Source organism: Globicephala melas, unplaced genomic scaffold (assembly GCF_963455315.2).
Source record: "Globicephala melas unplaced genomic scaffold, mGloMel1.2 SCAFFOLD_957, whole genome shotgun sequence".
In the NCBI taxonomy this organism is placed as follows: Eukaryota; Metazoa; Chordata; class Mammalia; order Artiodactyla; family Delphinidae; genus Globicephala; species Globicephala melas.
This window is the reverse complement of record NW_027208033.1, coordinates 3,271-15,820: the sequence shown is the minus strand read 5'-3', so window position 1 is coordinate 15,820 and position 12,550 is coordinate 3,271. Positions and strand designations below refer to the sequence as shown.

Below are 12,550 nucleotides of genomic sequence, written 5' to 3'. Positions count from 1 at the left end.
TCCACCTCCTTCCCTCTCCAGAGAGGGAAGGAGGTGGAGGGAGAGGGAGAGGGAAAGAGGTAGAGCCAGAGCGTGCGGAACAGGGAAACAGGGACAGGGAGAGAGGAAGGGAGAGAGGGAGAGGGGGAGAGGGAGAGGGAAAGGGGGAGAGGGAGAGGGAAAGGGGGAGAGGGGGAGGGAAAGAGGGAGAGAGAGAGAGGGACAGCGAAAGAGGGACAGGGAGAGAGGGAGGGAGAGAGGCAGGGGGAGAGATGGAGGGAGAGGGAGAGGCAGCGAGGTAGAGGGAGAGAGGGAGAAAGGGAGAGAGAGAGGGAGAGCGGTAGAAGTGCTGAGGAGGGGGGCTCCCTCCCCCTCCCACTCCCACCCTCTCCCTACTGCTTTCTCTTTTTTCTGCTTCAACAAACACCAGGTGCCTTTTAGATCAGCCCTGAAGTCAACGTTGATGCTTGGACAGCCTGATCTCCCCGCTGACTTCCAGCCCAGGACCACCGCTGGGAGATGAAGTCTGCGGGGCCCTGGGCGCAGGCTGCACAGGCACCTCCCCTGATGCCCAATCTCTCCCCGTTTACGAGGCAGCCGACACTCCCCTCCCTGACTCCCCAAGATTTGGGGCCTTTTTAGTATGTGTCGATAATGCCATGAGCTACTATTTAACTCTTCCACGAGGACCCATCTCCCCAAATGCAGTGGTTTTCAGCCTTGGCTGCACTAGAGAACCCCCAGGGAAGGGAGAGATGTCTCTCCCTCCCTCTCTCTTTCTCTCCCTCTGTACTTCTGTCTACCTCTCTCCCTCTCCCTCTCCCTCTGGGGTGATGCCCGATGAGCTCAGAATCGCAGATGGCCCCCCCATCCCCTCTCTGTGGCTTGCATGGGGGATGCACCTTCTCACCGTGGCCCGGGCATGGCCTTGACAGTCAGACATCGGGTCCTGCGTGGACACTTGTGTTTGTTCCATAGCGCAGGTGGCTGCAGTCTGTGCTTCTGTAGATGGGGGCTGTGCGTGAGCCCTTCATCTTCCCCGCAGACACCACTGGTGCTCGCTCGGCCTCGCGGGTGATGCGGGGGGCACGGGGGACAGTCTTGTGTCCCCACCTTCTTGGGCTACAGACAGGCCACGCTGGTCCTGTGGTGACTGGGGGCTCCCAGGAGAACCCCACTGCAGACCGGAGAGGTGGCCCCAGAGAAGGTGGCGTACGCCTGGGGCCGGGCCTCATCAGTGAGCCACGGGCCACCTGCAGCAACAGCTGTCTCACCGTCCAGGGGCTGGGTGTTCGGGCGCCATGGGGTTGAGCCACTGTCTGCACGGCAGCCGTGTTTGTCTTGTTGAGCCCGCGGAGGCCCCTTGGTGGCTCCTGGAAAGACTGGCCACATTTCTTCCTGCCCTTGGCCTTAAAGCCCATCACGTTCATGCCGTTTCTGGTTCCAAAAGGACCTGTGTTAATAAAGACCACGTGTTAGGACAGCACCAAAGTGTCTAGAAATCCGGGCCAGGAGGAGGAGGGAGGGGGATTGGCTGTGCCCGCCAGTGGCCTGGGAGCCCTGCCCGCCTGCAGAGACCTGGCCTGGGGCCCGCGGGGAGGCCGTGGCCCTCGGTCCCCAGCGCCTTCCGTCTCTGGGTTCCAGGAGAACTGCGTGATCCGCAGGGAGCTGGTGAGGCTGCAGGCCCTGAAGTCCCGCCTGCTGGGGTTCCGCACGCATGTCGACTCTGTGCTGGAGATGAACATGGACAAGACCAGCCAGGTGGTGGCCACTGTCCTAGGTAACACCGCCTCCCCCTGAGTCCCAGTGGGGACGGGGTCAGGCGGACCTTGACCGGACGTGGTGCTGCCTGAGACCCCACTGTGTCAGCCCTTGGGGGTCACCTTCCCAGACCCTTCATTCTGCCTCGAGGGGCGCGGGGTCGGGGGTGGCTGGGGGGCCGCCCCAGGGACGTAGCCGAGCCTCTACCCTCCGCCCGCAGGTGAGCTGGCCCAGAAGCTGAAGCGCCTCGGGGAGCAGGAGCGGCCGTGATCCTGGAGCTAAAGAAGGCCGAGTGCCAGAGGCGGGGCCTGCACTTTGACGGCCCCATCAACGCCTGGGACCTGCGCTACTACATGAACCGGGGGAGGAGACGCGCTACCACGTGAACCAGTACCTGCTCAATGAGGCTTTCCCCATGCAGGCGCTCACACGCGGGCTGCTGGGCATCTCCCAGGAGCTGCTGGGGCTGACCTTCGACCTGGAGGAGGGCACCAGCATGTGTCACGAAGACGTGAGGCTCTAAACGGTCTGGGACGCGGCCTCGGGCAAGGTCATCCATCGGCAAGTTCTACCTGATCTCTATCCTCGGTGCGTGCGTGGGGGAACCTGTCGGCCGTGGGCCGGGGCTCCTCTGTGGAAGCGGGGCCCCATCCACGTCCCTCCGCAGGGTGGGGAAGTCCGGGCACGCGGCCTGCTTCGGCCTGCAGCCGGGCTGCCTACAGCACGATGGGAGCTGCCAGATTGCCATCGCGGCCACGGTGGCCAACTTCACCAAGCCTACGCCCAACCTGCCCTCCCTGCTGCAGCATGATGAGCGGGAGACCAACTTCCACGACGTCGGGCACGCGATGCACCAGCTCCGCTCCCAGGCGCAGGGCTGCAGGCAGGGGGCGGGGCGGGCCCGGGCGTGCGTGGTCCTCAGGCAGGCCCTCGCCATGGGATTCTTCCACTGACATCACCCCGCACGTGGTGATGCCCTCGGTGTCAGCTTCCATCATCAGACCCCAGGCACTGGGCGCGTAAATAACGGAAATGGATGTCCTCGAGGCTCTAGAGGCTGGAAGACCCAGATCAAGGAGTCAGGGCTGGTTCCCTGCATGTTAAATACATGTACTCAAGAGTTGCCTTGGAAAAAGACAAAAGAAAAGAAAGGAACGTTGCCTGCAAGTCTGCTGACAGCCGGTGATGAGAACCAGAGGGAAGGCTCTGGGGCCGGGGGCGCAGTGCCCTGTGAGCTCGGGGGCTGCTGCCAGTCTCCGTGGAGGCTCAGCAAGTCCCAGTGACTTCCCCACGTGGGGGGCGCCAGCTGAGCGTCTGGGCCCAGGACCCACTGCTCGTTCAGTCTTCCTGTGGTCAGCCCTTCATCCTGAGCGCGATGCTCTCACAGGCTGCACCGGGGCGTGTGGGGACAGTTTACTGAGCTGTACAGACGTCACTACTGCTTTGGACCATTTCCGTCACCCCGAAAATGTCCCTCACGCCCTTAGCTATCACTCCGTCCCCTCGCCAGCCCCTGACAACCAGGAACCCACTCGCTGACTCTGTGGATCTACTTGCTCTGGACGTTTCTCCTCAGTGGGGTCACGCCCTGTGTGTCCTTCTGTGTATGACTTCTCTCGCTGAGCATCGTGTTCTCAGGGTGTATCGACGCGGCAGCGAGCGTCAGGGCTTCACCGCGTTGTGTGGCTGAGGGACGTAAAGACGACAAGAGAAAAGAAAAGAACGTTGCATGCAAGTCTGGTGACAGCCGGTGACGAGAACCAGAGGGAAGGCTCTGGGGCCGGGGGCGCCGTGCCCTGGGAGGCCCTGGCGCTGCTGCCAGTCTTGGTGGGGCACAGGCAGCACCGTCCCTCAGGAGCTGCTGGACAAGCTCATCAAGTCCCGGGAGGCCAACCCAGATGCGGCCGGACCGAGGGAAGGGAAGGGGGCTTCCGGTCTGCCCGGCTGGAAAGCGCAGCCTGGACACGGTGCCAGCCCCCCGTCTCCTTCCTCCCGCCCCCCAGGCCTCTTCAACCTGTGCCAGATCGTCCTGGCCAAGGTGGTTCAGGCCCTGCACACGCAGACGCCCGCGGACCCGGCCCAGGAGAATGCCCGCCTCTGCCAGGAGATCCTGGGGTTCCCAGCCATGCCAGGTAGCCAAGCGCGCACCGGGCTCACCTCAGCGGTCGGTTGGCGGCTACTGCCCAGGTCAAGAGGATCGTCTGGTGGTGTGTGAATGGGGACCGACTGACGGGCTCTGGCCGAGGCCCGCTGACCTCTGGCCTCTTCCTGCCACGGTTCCTTGGCTGGTCCCTCCAGCTGTGGCCCGCGGAGTCCGAGGGTGGGGTGGGAGGCTCTGCACATGCTTTCTAGAGAGCCTGGAAGAGGCAGGAGAGGGCTTCATACCCCGAACAGAAGGCATCGACGAGGTCTGCCCGTGCGTGTCAGTGCGGACACGCGGTTCACTCCCTCGTGAGCGCTTTAACCAGCGATCTCCCCGTGGTGGAGGGCGAGCCCCGACTCATCTCTCGCAGCCTCGGCAGCTGACCTTGTAAGAGGCTTAGGAGTGAACCCTCGTGAGCTTCAGCAGAAAGTCGGCAAAGATTTATTTGTGTCCCTCCACTGAACTGCCAGCAAGGTCCCCGTTTTCTACAAGTGTTGGGCCAATACTCTCTCTAGTGGCAGGGGACTCAGACAAGGCTGCTTTGGGGCCCCCACCCCCGCTCTGGGGCAGAGGCACTGAGCGGCCTGGAGCCGGGCAGGAGCCCCTCCGCGTGTGTCCCAGTGACCCACCTGCCTGCGACCTTCGGCCGTCTGGCAGGAAGCTACGACGCCCAGTCCTATGGCCAGTCATTCCTGCAAGAAACACTGGAACCAGTTTCTGCCAACCCGCCAAAAAAAAACGACTTCAAAGGCAACGTGGTGTCACAGGAAGGGCTTGTTTCTGTGTTTCTTTGTTTTTAGTTCATTAGGCCTCACTTAAAATTCTGATTCCACAATGCACTTGCTTTGGGATCTTGAACAACACTCATAACCTCTGCAAGTTTCAGTAGAGTAAGTTTATGTGATTACCTTCATCTGTAATATCCCTGTGTTGCAATCTTAATTAATTCAGATTAATTCATCTTAATCTTAATCTCAAGTTCAGATCAAAGACTAGTTCCTCTGTGACTTCTCCTCTGAACTGATTCAAAAGCCTCCTCTCCCGTCCTCATTTGGCTTCTCTTCTCTTCTGGAATCTCATAAGAACTTCTATGACCTCTCTGGTTTTTTGTTGTTGCTGTTGTCTGTTTGTTTGGTTTTTAATTGAAATATAGTTGATTTACAATGTCGTGTCCGTTTCAGGTGTACAGCACAGTGATTCCGTTTTCAGATTCTTTTCCCTTATAAGTTATTACAAAATACTGAGTACAGTTCCCTGTGCCATAGAGGAGATCCTTGTTGTATCAACTCTATGCCTTCTTTGAATGACCGTAGCACTTGTTGTCTGTATCATTTTTTATGTCTGTTGTGGCTTTGTGACTGAAAATGAAAATTTTCTATTTGTTCATGTCCTGGCCCTTCCTTAGAAATGTGTTCATTTACCTATTTCATATTTATTGACTACATCTTAGACACCGTGTTAGCTGCTTGTTCTAGATGTTAGTAAAACATAGACCTTCCTGCTCAAAGGGTCACAGTATTTGTGGGAAAACAAAAAAACGACCAACTTACGTCTCGAATAGCTTTGTACTTCCCAAAGAGAGCACACCTCGTAGGTACAATAAATATATGTATTATACATAAATGTATAAATAGTTAATGGCATTAAAAACTTGAGATAACTGCTTTTCTATTCGGAGGAAATGATGATGATATTTCACCAGGAGCTCAACACCACTCTGAGAATGAGGGCTTAATCCCCGACCTGGCTCACTGCATCGCTTTCTTATATGAAAATAGACAAGTCTGTACATGCTCTCTACAAAAAGGCTTATCTGGCATGAATTTCAGATAGCAAGAAGAAAAATTCAAGAGGTTCAGAGAAGCATCCAGAAGCTCAGGTGATTGTCTGGCACTAATACAACTTGCTTGACAGGAAAAGAGAGCTGTAAATCTCACAAAATTCGATGATCTTCTAAGAATTTCAAAACCGCCTGCTATTAATTAGAAATCCTAGAAGAACCGCTTCTTTTAAAGCATACTGATAATATGCTTTACAGCTTAATATTCAGAAGCCTATGTTTTGGCTAAGTGAGCTTCAGGAATGAAGGAAACTTGTGGTTCAGTTCCATCTACTCTGGAACCTCTGGTCAAAACACCTACTTCTGTGCTCAGCCATCTTATCATCTGTAAAATGGAGGCAACTCTAAGAAAACATAGTCACAGAGATGTTGCACAGTTTCCTGTGTCACTGTCTTCATTTGTTTCAGAAAACCAATAACGTCTAAGCTACTTCTGCAAAGAGTGCAGTGTTACTTGGGGTCATCTAATGCAGCTCTGTCAAAGTAAAGAAAAGGAAAGGGGCCTAGAATAACTATAATTTTCCCAAGAGGACACTATTATTTTATGGCAAATCTGAGTCAAGAACCCTGATCTCTTTGATGCCATTCCATTGTTCTTTCGTTGGGTTCTCAGCAACCCAGAGAAAGAAAGAGAAATAAAACTCCTATGTGCTGTGTCACTGGTACAGGACGTGGCAAGATTGGAATTGGAGAACTACATATTAACAGGTATTTGGGAAATTCTTCAAACTAATTAAGATATATACCAGGTACATAAAAAACAGTTATGTTTTCCCAAGATGATTCTGTGGAATGAACAGAACTGGTAACTGAAGGTGCCTGTGTGCTGCAGTTCCAAACAGGACGGGTGAATGCTTGTTTTCTGGCACCTTTAAGACTCCACCCCAATATACACATAAAAATAAAATTAACATTTCAACTGGGTCATATTTAATTCTGCATGCTCTTGTAAGTCAGCAAAATAGTCCATATATCATTTAAGTTGTCACTCACTTTCTTTTCTTTTCTTTTTTTTGCGGTACACGGGCCTCTCACTGCTGTGGCCTCTCCCGTTGCGGAGCACAGGCTCCGGACGCGCAGGCTCAGCGGCCATGGCTCACGGGCCTAGCCGCTCCGCTGCATGTGGGATCTTCCCGGACCGGGGCACGAACCCATGTCCCCTGCATCGGCAGGCGGACTCTCAACCACTGAGCCACCAGGGAAGCCCGTCACTCACTTTTTAACTTGAGTTTTAATTTCTAAAAGTCTTTCGAAACACAAAAGAGAGGTGGGAAAATGGTATATGGGAAGCTGCAGAGATGAAATAAGCTTACTGCATTCGGCATAAAGATGAATACCCAAACAACTTCTGCATAGCTGGAAGTGTCCAAATCTACTATCTTCGTTTTGTAGTCAAGGCTTCCGGAAAAATATGCTAACGGATTCCTAATTACCCAAATGCCCCATATCTGTTTCAGTAAGTATCATTATATATTATGGAAATTTTTCTCAGTGACAGAGAAAGACATCCTGGCCGAGCATCCCCCTGCCCATGACACACAGATGATGGGTCTCAAGCTACCTTGAAGGCGTTGGAGCCCACTTTATCCATTACTAATACTAATGGAGGACAAAACTTCATATTCTGTTTGCTCTGTTTGTTAAATCACTTCTTCCCTTCATTAAAATGGATGACACATAATTGAGTCTGTAGTGTGTGTATCACTGGAAACTGAACACATTTTTGTTGGTTTTATTAATGTCATAGGTTTCTAGGGAGGGTCTACTAAATAACTAAGTCTAGTTTCACAGTTACAAATAAATTATGATGTAATTTTGAATAAAGTAAGCTCATCATAAAGGAAGGATACTGAGAGTTGCTACTACCCCTTCCTTGAGGGGCTCTTGTAAAGCACTAAATCAAGTAACAGAGGTTTATATGCATGCATATATTTTCAATGATATTTGAACACACTTGAAAAGAACTCTACAGAATGCATTATAAAACCTCGATGCTGTGTGTCCCTAGTCCCCAGCTCTCTCGTTCAAACTATTTAAATGAACAAAATGTTATCTATTAGGATAGCTATCAGAGTACTCCAAATACTACTTCTTGCAGTACCCTGTCCCAACCATTTGCCTTCCTCTTCCCATTAGTCCTTAATTCAGAAACCCCAGAGATTTGTTCAGTAATTTATGAACATATTTCTTCATTCAGTCAAGAAAATTGATGGATCCCTTACCAAATTTCAGGCACCCTTCTTCAGGATGTTTTCTAGGCATGTTCAGGAAACACAGCAGTGATTAACACAGATGAATATAGCCTCTCTCGAGCTGAGGGGAGAGACAAAAGTAAAGAAGCAAATATAAAATCATAAGTGTAAATACGTAAATAAAAATTGAATAAATGGGTAGAATAACTAGTATATCAGGTAAGTGCTGGAGAAAAACAGCAAGCAGGGAAGGCGGATGGAAATTGTTAGCTGGTAGGAGGAGGCTGCGATCGGAAACTAAGTGATCACTGAGGGCTTTCTGGGGAAGATAAAATTTACGAGGGAACCTCAGGTTGTGAGAGGGAGCAAGGTGCATATCTGGGAAGTGAATAGTACAAGCAGAGGGAACAGTCAGATGGAAAGGCAATGAGGCAAGAGTGGGCTTGGAGTATCCAAAGAGCAGAAAGGATGTCAGTGTGTGGAAAACAGGGAGCAAAGTGGAGAGGAGAAGGAAACAGTCAGAGAGGAAACAGAGGCCCAGATTTCTAGGGCTGTGGAGGCACTTTGAGGACTTTGCTTTTCCTGTGAAGAAGCCATTGAAGAGACTTGAGTGACATGACCTGACTTATGTTTTAACAGGATCTCTCTGGATGCCATGTTGATTAGAGACTGCAGGAGAATAAGGACAAGCCCCAGAAGACCAATAGTTGATTCAAATGTCAAGAAACATTTATGCCTTCACCCTTCAACTTCACAAATGATGCCATTTCCATTGAGCTACTGAAAAATATCATCTGGCTTTCAAAACAATAAACCAGAAGGCATTTTCTCACATAAGCAAGGTCACAAACAACTGTCAGCTAAAGGTGAAATAGCAACAAATCAAATAATAACAAAAAACATTTTTTATAGATTTTAAAACCTTACAAAGCATTTTCTTGTCCATTATCTAAGTTAATCCTCAAATCAACGCCATGAGATAGTTATTATTTTCCCATTAGAAGTGACCGCATATTAAATCCTTAGTGATTGCTCAAGAAAAGCTGAAATCTTGAGTGTACATCTATTAATGCCAAGGTTGGGTTTTTTACCCATGGGAACATTGGATGCTAAAATCCACAGGGATTTTCAGCTCAAGATGGCAGACTAGGAAATATATTTACTTTCTGGTCCTCCTGAAACCATGTTTAAATAAAACTGCAGAAATACCAAAATTAATCAACCAATAAAAGCCAAGACATTGTGGAAGTCATCAACCACACAAAGATTTCAACACATTTCGAGAAGGCAAACAATGAAATGGAGGGGCCATGAATAAAATAAGGAAGAGAAGACTACGCTAAGCAGGGTCTGCACAAAGCCAGGCAGCTTTTGCTGAGCCCTGGTTATAGTAAAGGACAGAGGAAAGAAGAGGGGCTGAAAACAAGGAGACAAAAGTCATTTTAGGAAAAAACGTTCACTTAATGAGCTCCAGGGAACACTCAGCCTGCTGCCATACTCACTCATGGATTACAGTGGATTGTTGGTAAGCAAGACAAGAAAACAGGGAACCAACAAACAAAAATCAAGACACGGTTTCTTACTGAGCTCTTCTCAAATGAGATCAAGAAATTATGGTTCAATGCCATAGCTGTAAATCATTTCTGCTCCTGGAGAGGTTAGAAAGGGCTTATAATAGCTACCCTTTGTTTTCAGACAGAATTTAGGTCTGAGCAAAAGCTTTTGTGTCCTCCAACCTCAAAGTTTATTGGGGATGGAAGTCCAAATTTGCTTTGACATACCATAAAAAGAATCTCATGAGCAGAGGGTCAAACTACTTTTGGAATATATGAATTATGCCCAGTGTGATTTTAAATAGATTTTAAACAAAAATATATAAATTTTCACTGATCTATATGATTCTGGGTTCTGAAACTTCTACATGTTACATGCCTGATATATAACACACAATGTCAGTCCCAGGAGAGAGAAGACACTCCAATGAAGCAAGCCAAAGAAACAAGATTCGAACAAGGTAAAGTGATGTGTAGACCAAGACCAGGATTTTTCAATTCTTTCCTGTCATGCTGTAGCTTCCAGCTCCTGAATAACAACATGTTTCCCTTGTCCTAGACACACAAGAGTATGTCTCCTCTATGGGGTGTAAGAAGCTCTAGAGTTACATATGTGTAGTAAAGAGTGGACCCAGCCGGCATACTCACAATGACCAAATTGTGTTGATCGTACTTTATTTTAAACCAATACATCGCTCCATGCTGAAGTTGCAATAAATGATATATTTGCTTTCTAGACATGAATGAGATGCCTTACTGGATATACTCCAGGAAGGCCAGAGAAACTGGCTTCTAATCCATACAGAATAATTCATTGATGAATTCCTTTCAGGAGAGCCCCTGATTTATCTAGAATATAAGCTTTACATACCTGGATCCTTCAAACTAGACCAAAGGGACAAATCTAGGCTGCAAGCCTCAATTAGAAATGTGGGATGGTGCTATGCTGACAACTGGTGGTCCCTGACCTATCTTCTGAGATTAGAACCCAGTGTGGTGGATGACCAATTCACGCGTTGAACAAAAGAACACCTCCTACAGGGCAGTGTATGTGTTCATTACAGGTATGGCACTTAGAGCTAAAAGTAACACATGAAGCATATATGATAAGGAGGCACCAGAGTCCAGAGCACGAGCTCTGGAATCACACAGGCTTGCTTCGAATCCCGGCTAAGCCACTACCATCTGTATACCCTGAAGAACAGTCGAAGGTTTAAATGTTCTTTTACCAAATTTCGAAAAACAAGTGAAGAAAGAACCTACCTGCCAGGAAGGGACATCGTGGGGTGCAGCATCCAGTCGCGTCAGGGCTCTGCATCCCCTGCTCAGAAACCTTCACCGCCTGGCTCATGGTGATGCTGGCGCTCCTGTCTCCAGGGCTCGCGGACAAGCTGGGGAGGTCCACGGAGGCGGCGGGCCACAGCCTGGCAAACTCTGGGTGTCTCCTCCACTCAGCTCTGGGCAGGCTCTGGCCTCTGGGCCCCGTTGCGGGGAAGGGCTGGCCGATACATAGCCAGGGCTGAGGGGTCTGCAGAGCCGGTGCCCAGGCAGGGTGAGCTCTGGAGGAGAAGACTTCCACAGTCCCCAACAGTCTCCGCATGGTGGCCCATCCGGTGCCAAACACCTGCCACCCACAGCGACAAGTCCCAGCCGCTAGAAAGCCCACAAGGGGTCGGGCTCTTTGCCCTCGGGCCGGGTTTCTCCAGGGGCTGGGCTTGTGTGGGGCCCCCATACCACCCCCTGACCCGCCCTTGCTCTGTGACACGTACAATGCAATGTCAACACCCAGGCTGAGCCGGCCAGTGTTCAGTGCGTGCTAGACCTTGAGAAGAGTTAGCAGCTAGGGAGAAGCTCTCCCACTTTCACTAGCTTTTCTCAGATCAGGCAGGCAGCCCATCTCACCCCAAAGCTATGGACACCACACCTCCTTCCCAGGCTATCGTTTTCCGTTCTGCCCCTGTTTTCCCTTTCCATTCTGCCCCTCTTTTCCCCAGCACCCCATTTATGGCTTCGGGTGTCATCGGTGCTGCAGCAGGCAGCACCTCTGACCCCGAAGCTATGGACACCACACCTCCTTCCCAGGCTATCGTTTTCCGTTCTGCCCCTGTTGTCCCTTTCCATTCTGCCCCCCTTTTCCCCAGCACCCCATTTACGGCTTCGGGTGTCATCGGTGCTGCAGCAGGCAGCACCTCTGACCCCGAAGCTATGGACACCACACCTCCTCCATAGGCTATCTTTCTCCGTTCTTCCCGTTTTCCCTTTCCATTCTGCCCCTGTTTTCCCCAGCCCGCCCCCCTCCCATTTACGGCTTAGGCCGGCATGGGAGCTTCAGCAGGCAGCAGCTCTGACACCAAACCTATGGACACCACACCTCCTTCCCAGGGCTGTCATTTTCCAGTCTGCCCTGTCTCCAAGTAGAACCGCTACCTATTTCACACGGCTGTTCCTAGTTCTGGGAACACACCACTCACTGGTAGCAATGCCTCAGCCCATGCCTCGACTCATTTACCTGCAACGCTGGCCAACAGATAGACCAACACTTCAAAGTTATGACAGAACGTTGAGTAAGTTATACGCTTGGAATTGCATTTATTATTATTAACAAGCACAACTGTAGTGCTTAGACTATAACAAGTAATCTTCTAAGTGCTTAGCAAATATTAACTCACTTAATCCTCATAATGGCAACCCCATAGGTAGGTAATGTTCATAATATTCACCTGTTTTGGGGGAAACTGAGGCCCAGAGGGGTTGAATAGCTTGTCTAATGCCACACAGTAAGTAGCGGGCAGAAACCCAGGATGAAAACCAGACCGTCGAGACTTTCATCACTTTGCTGTGTCACCTTAATAGATGTTGTGGTTAGGGAAGGGACTAAACTGACAAGACTCTGAACTTGAGAAGGGAGAAATTAGAAAGTGACTGATCCTAGAAACTAGAGAGGATTTCAGCTCAGAAATTTCTGGTGATGAGACCCGGAAGAACAAGAACATGGTTGGATTATTAACTTGGGGTAGTATCTGAATCCATTGAGAAATGGTTTTGTCTTGTTTTTTTTTTTTTTTTAACTTAGAAAGGCCAG

General features: G+C 50.3%; 1 pseudogene; it reads left to right on the top strand.

The window, feature by feature from the left end:
* The first annotated feature begins 987 nt into the window (after positions 1-987).
* LOC132595074 (thimet oligopeptidase-like) lies at positions 988-5,405 on the top strand (annotated as a pseudogene).
* Positions 5,406-12,550: the final 7,145 nt, after the last annotated feature.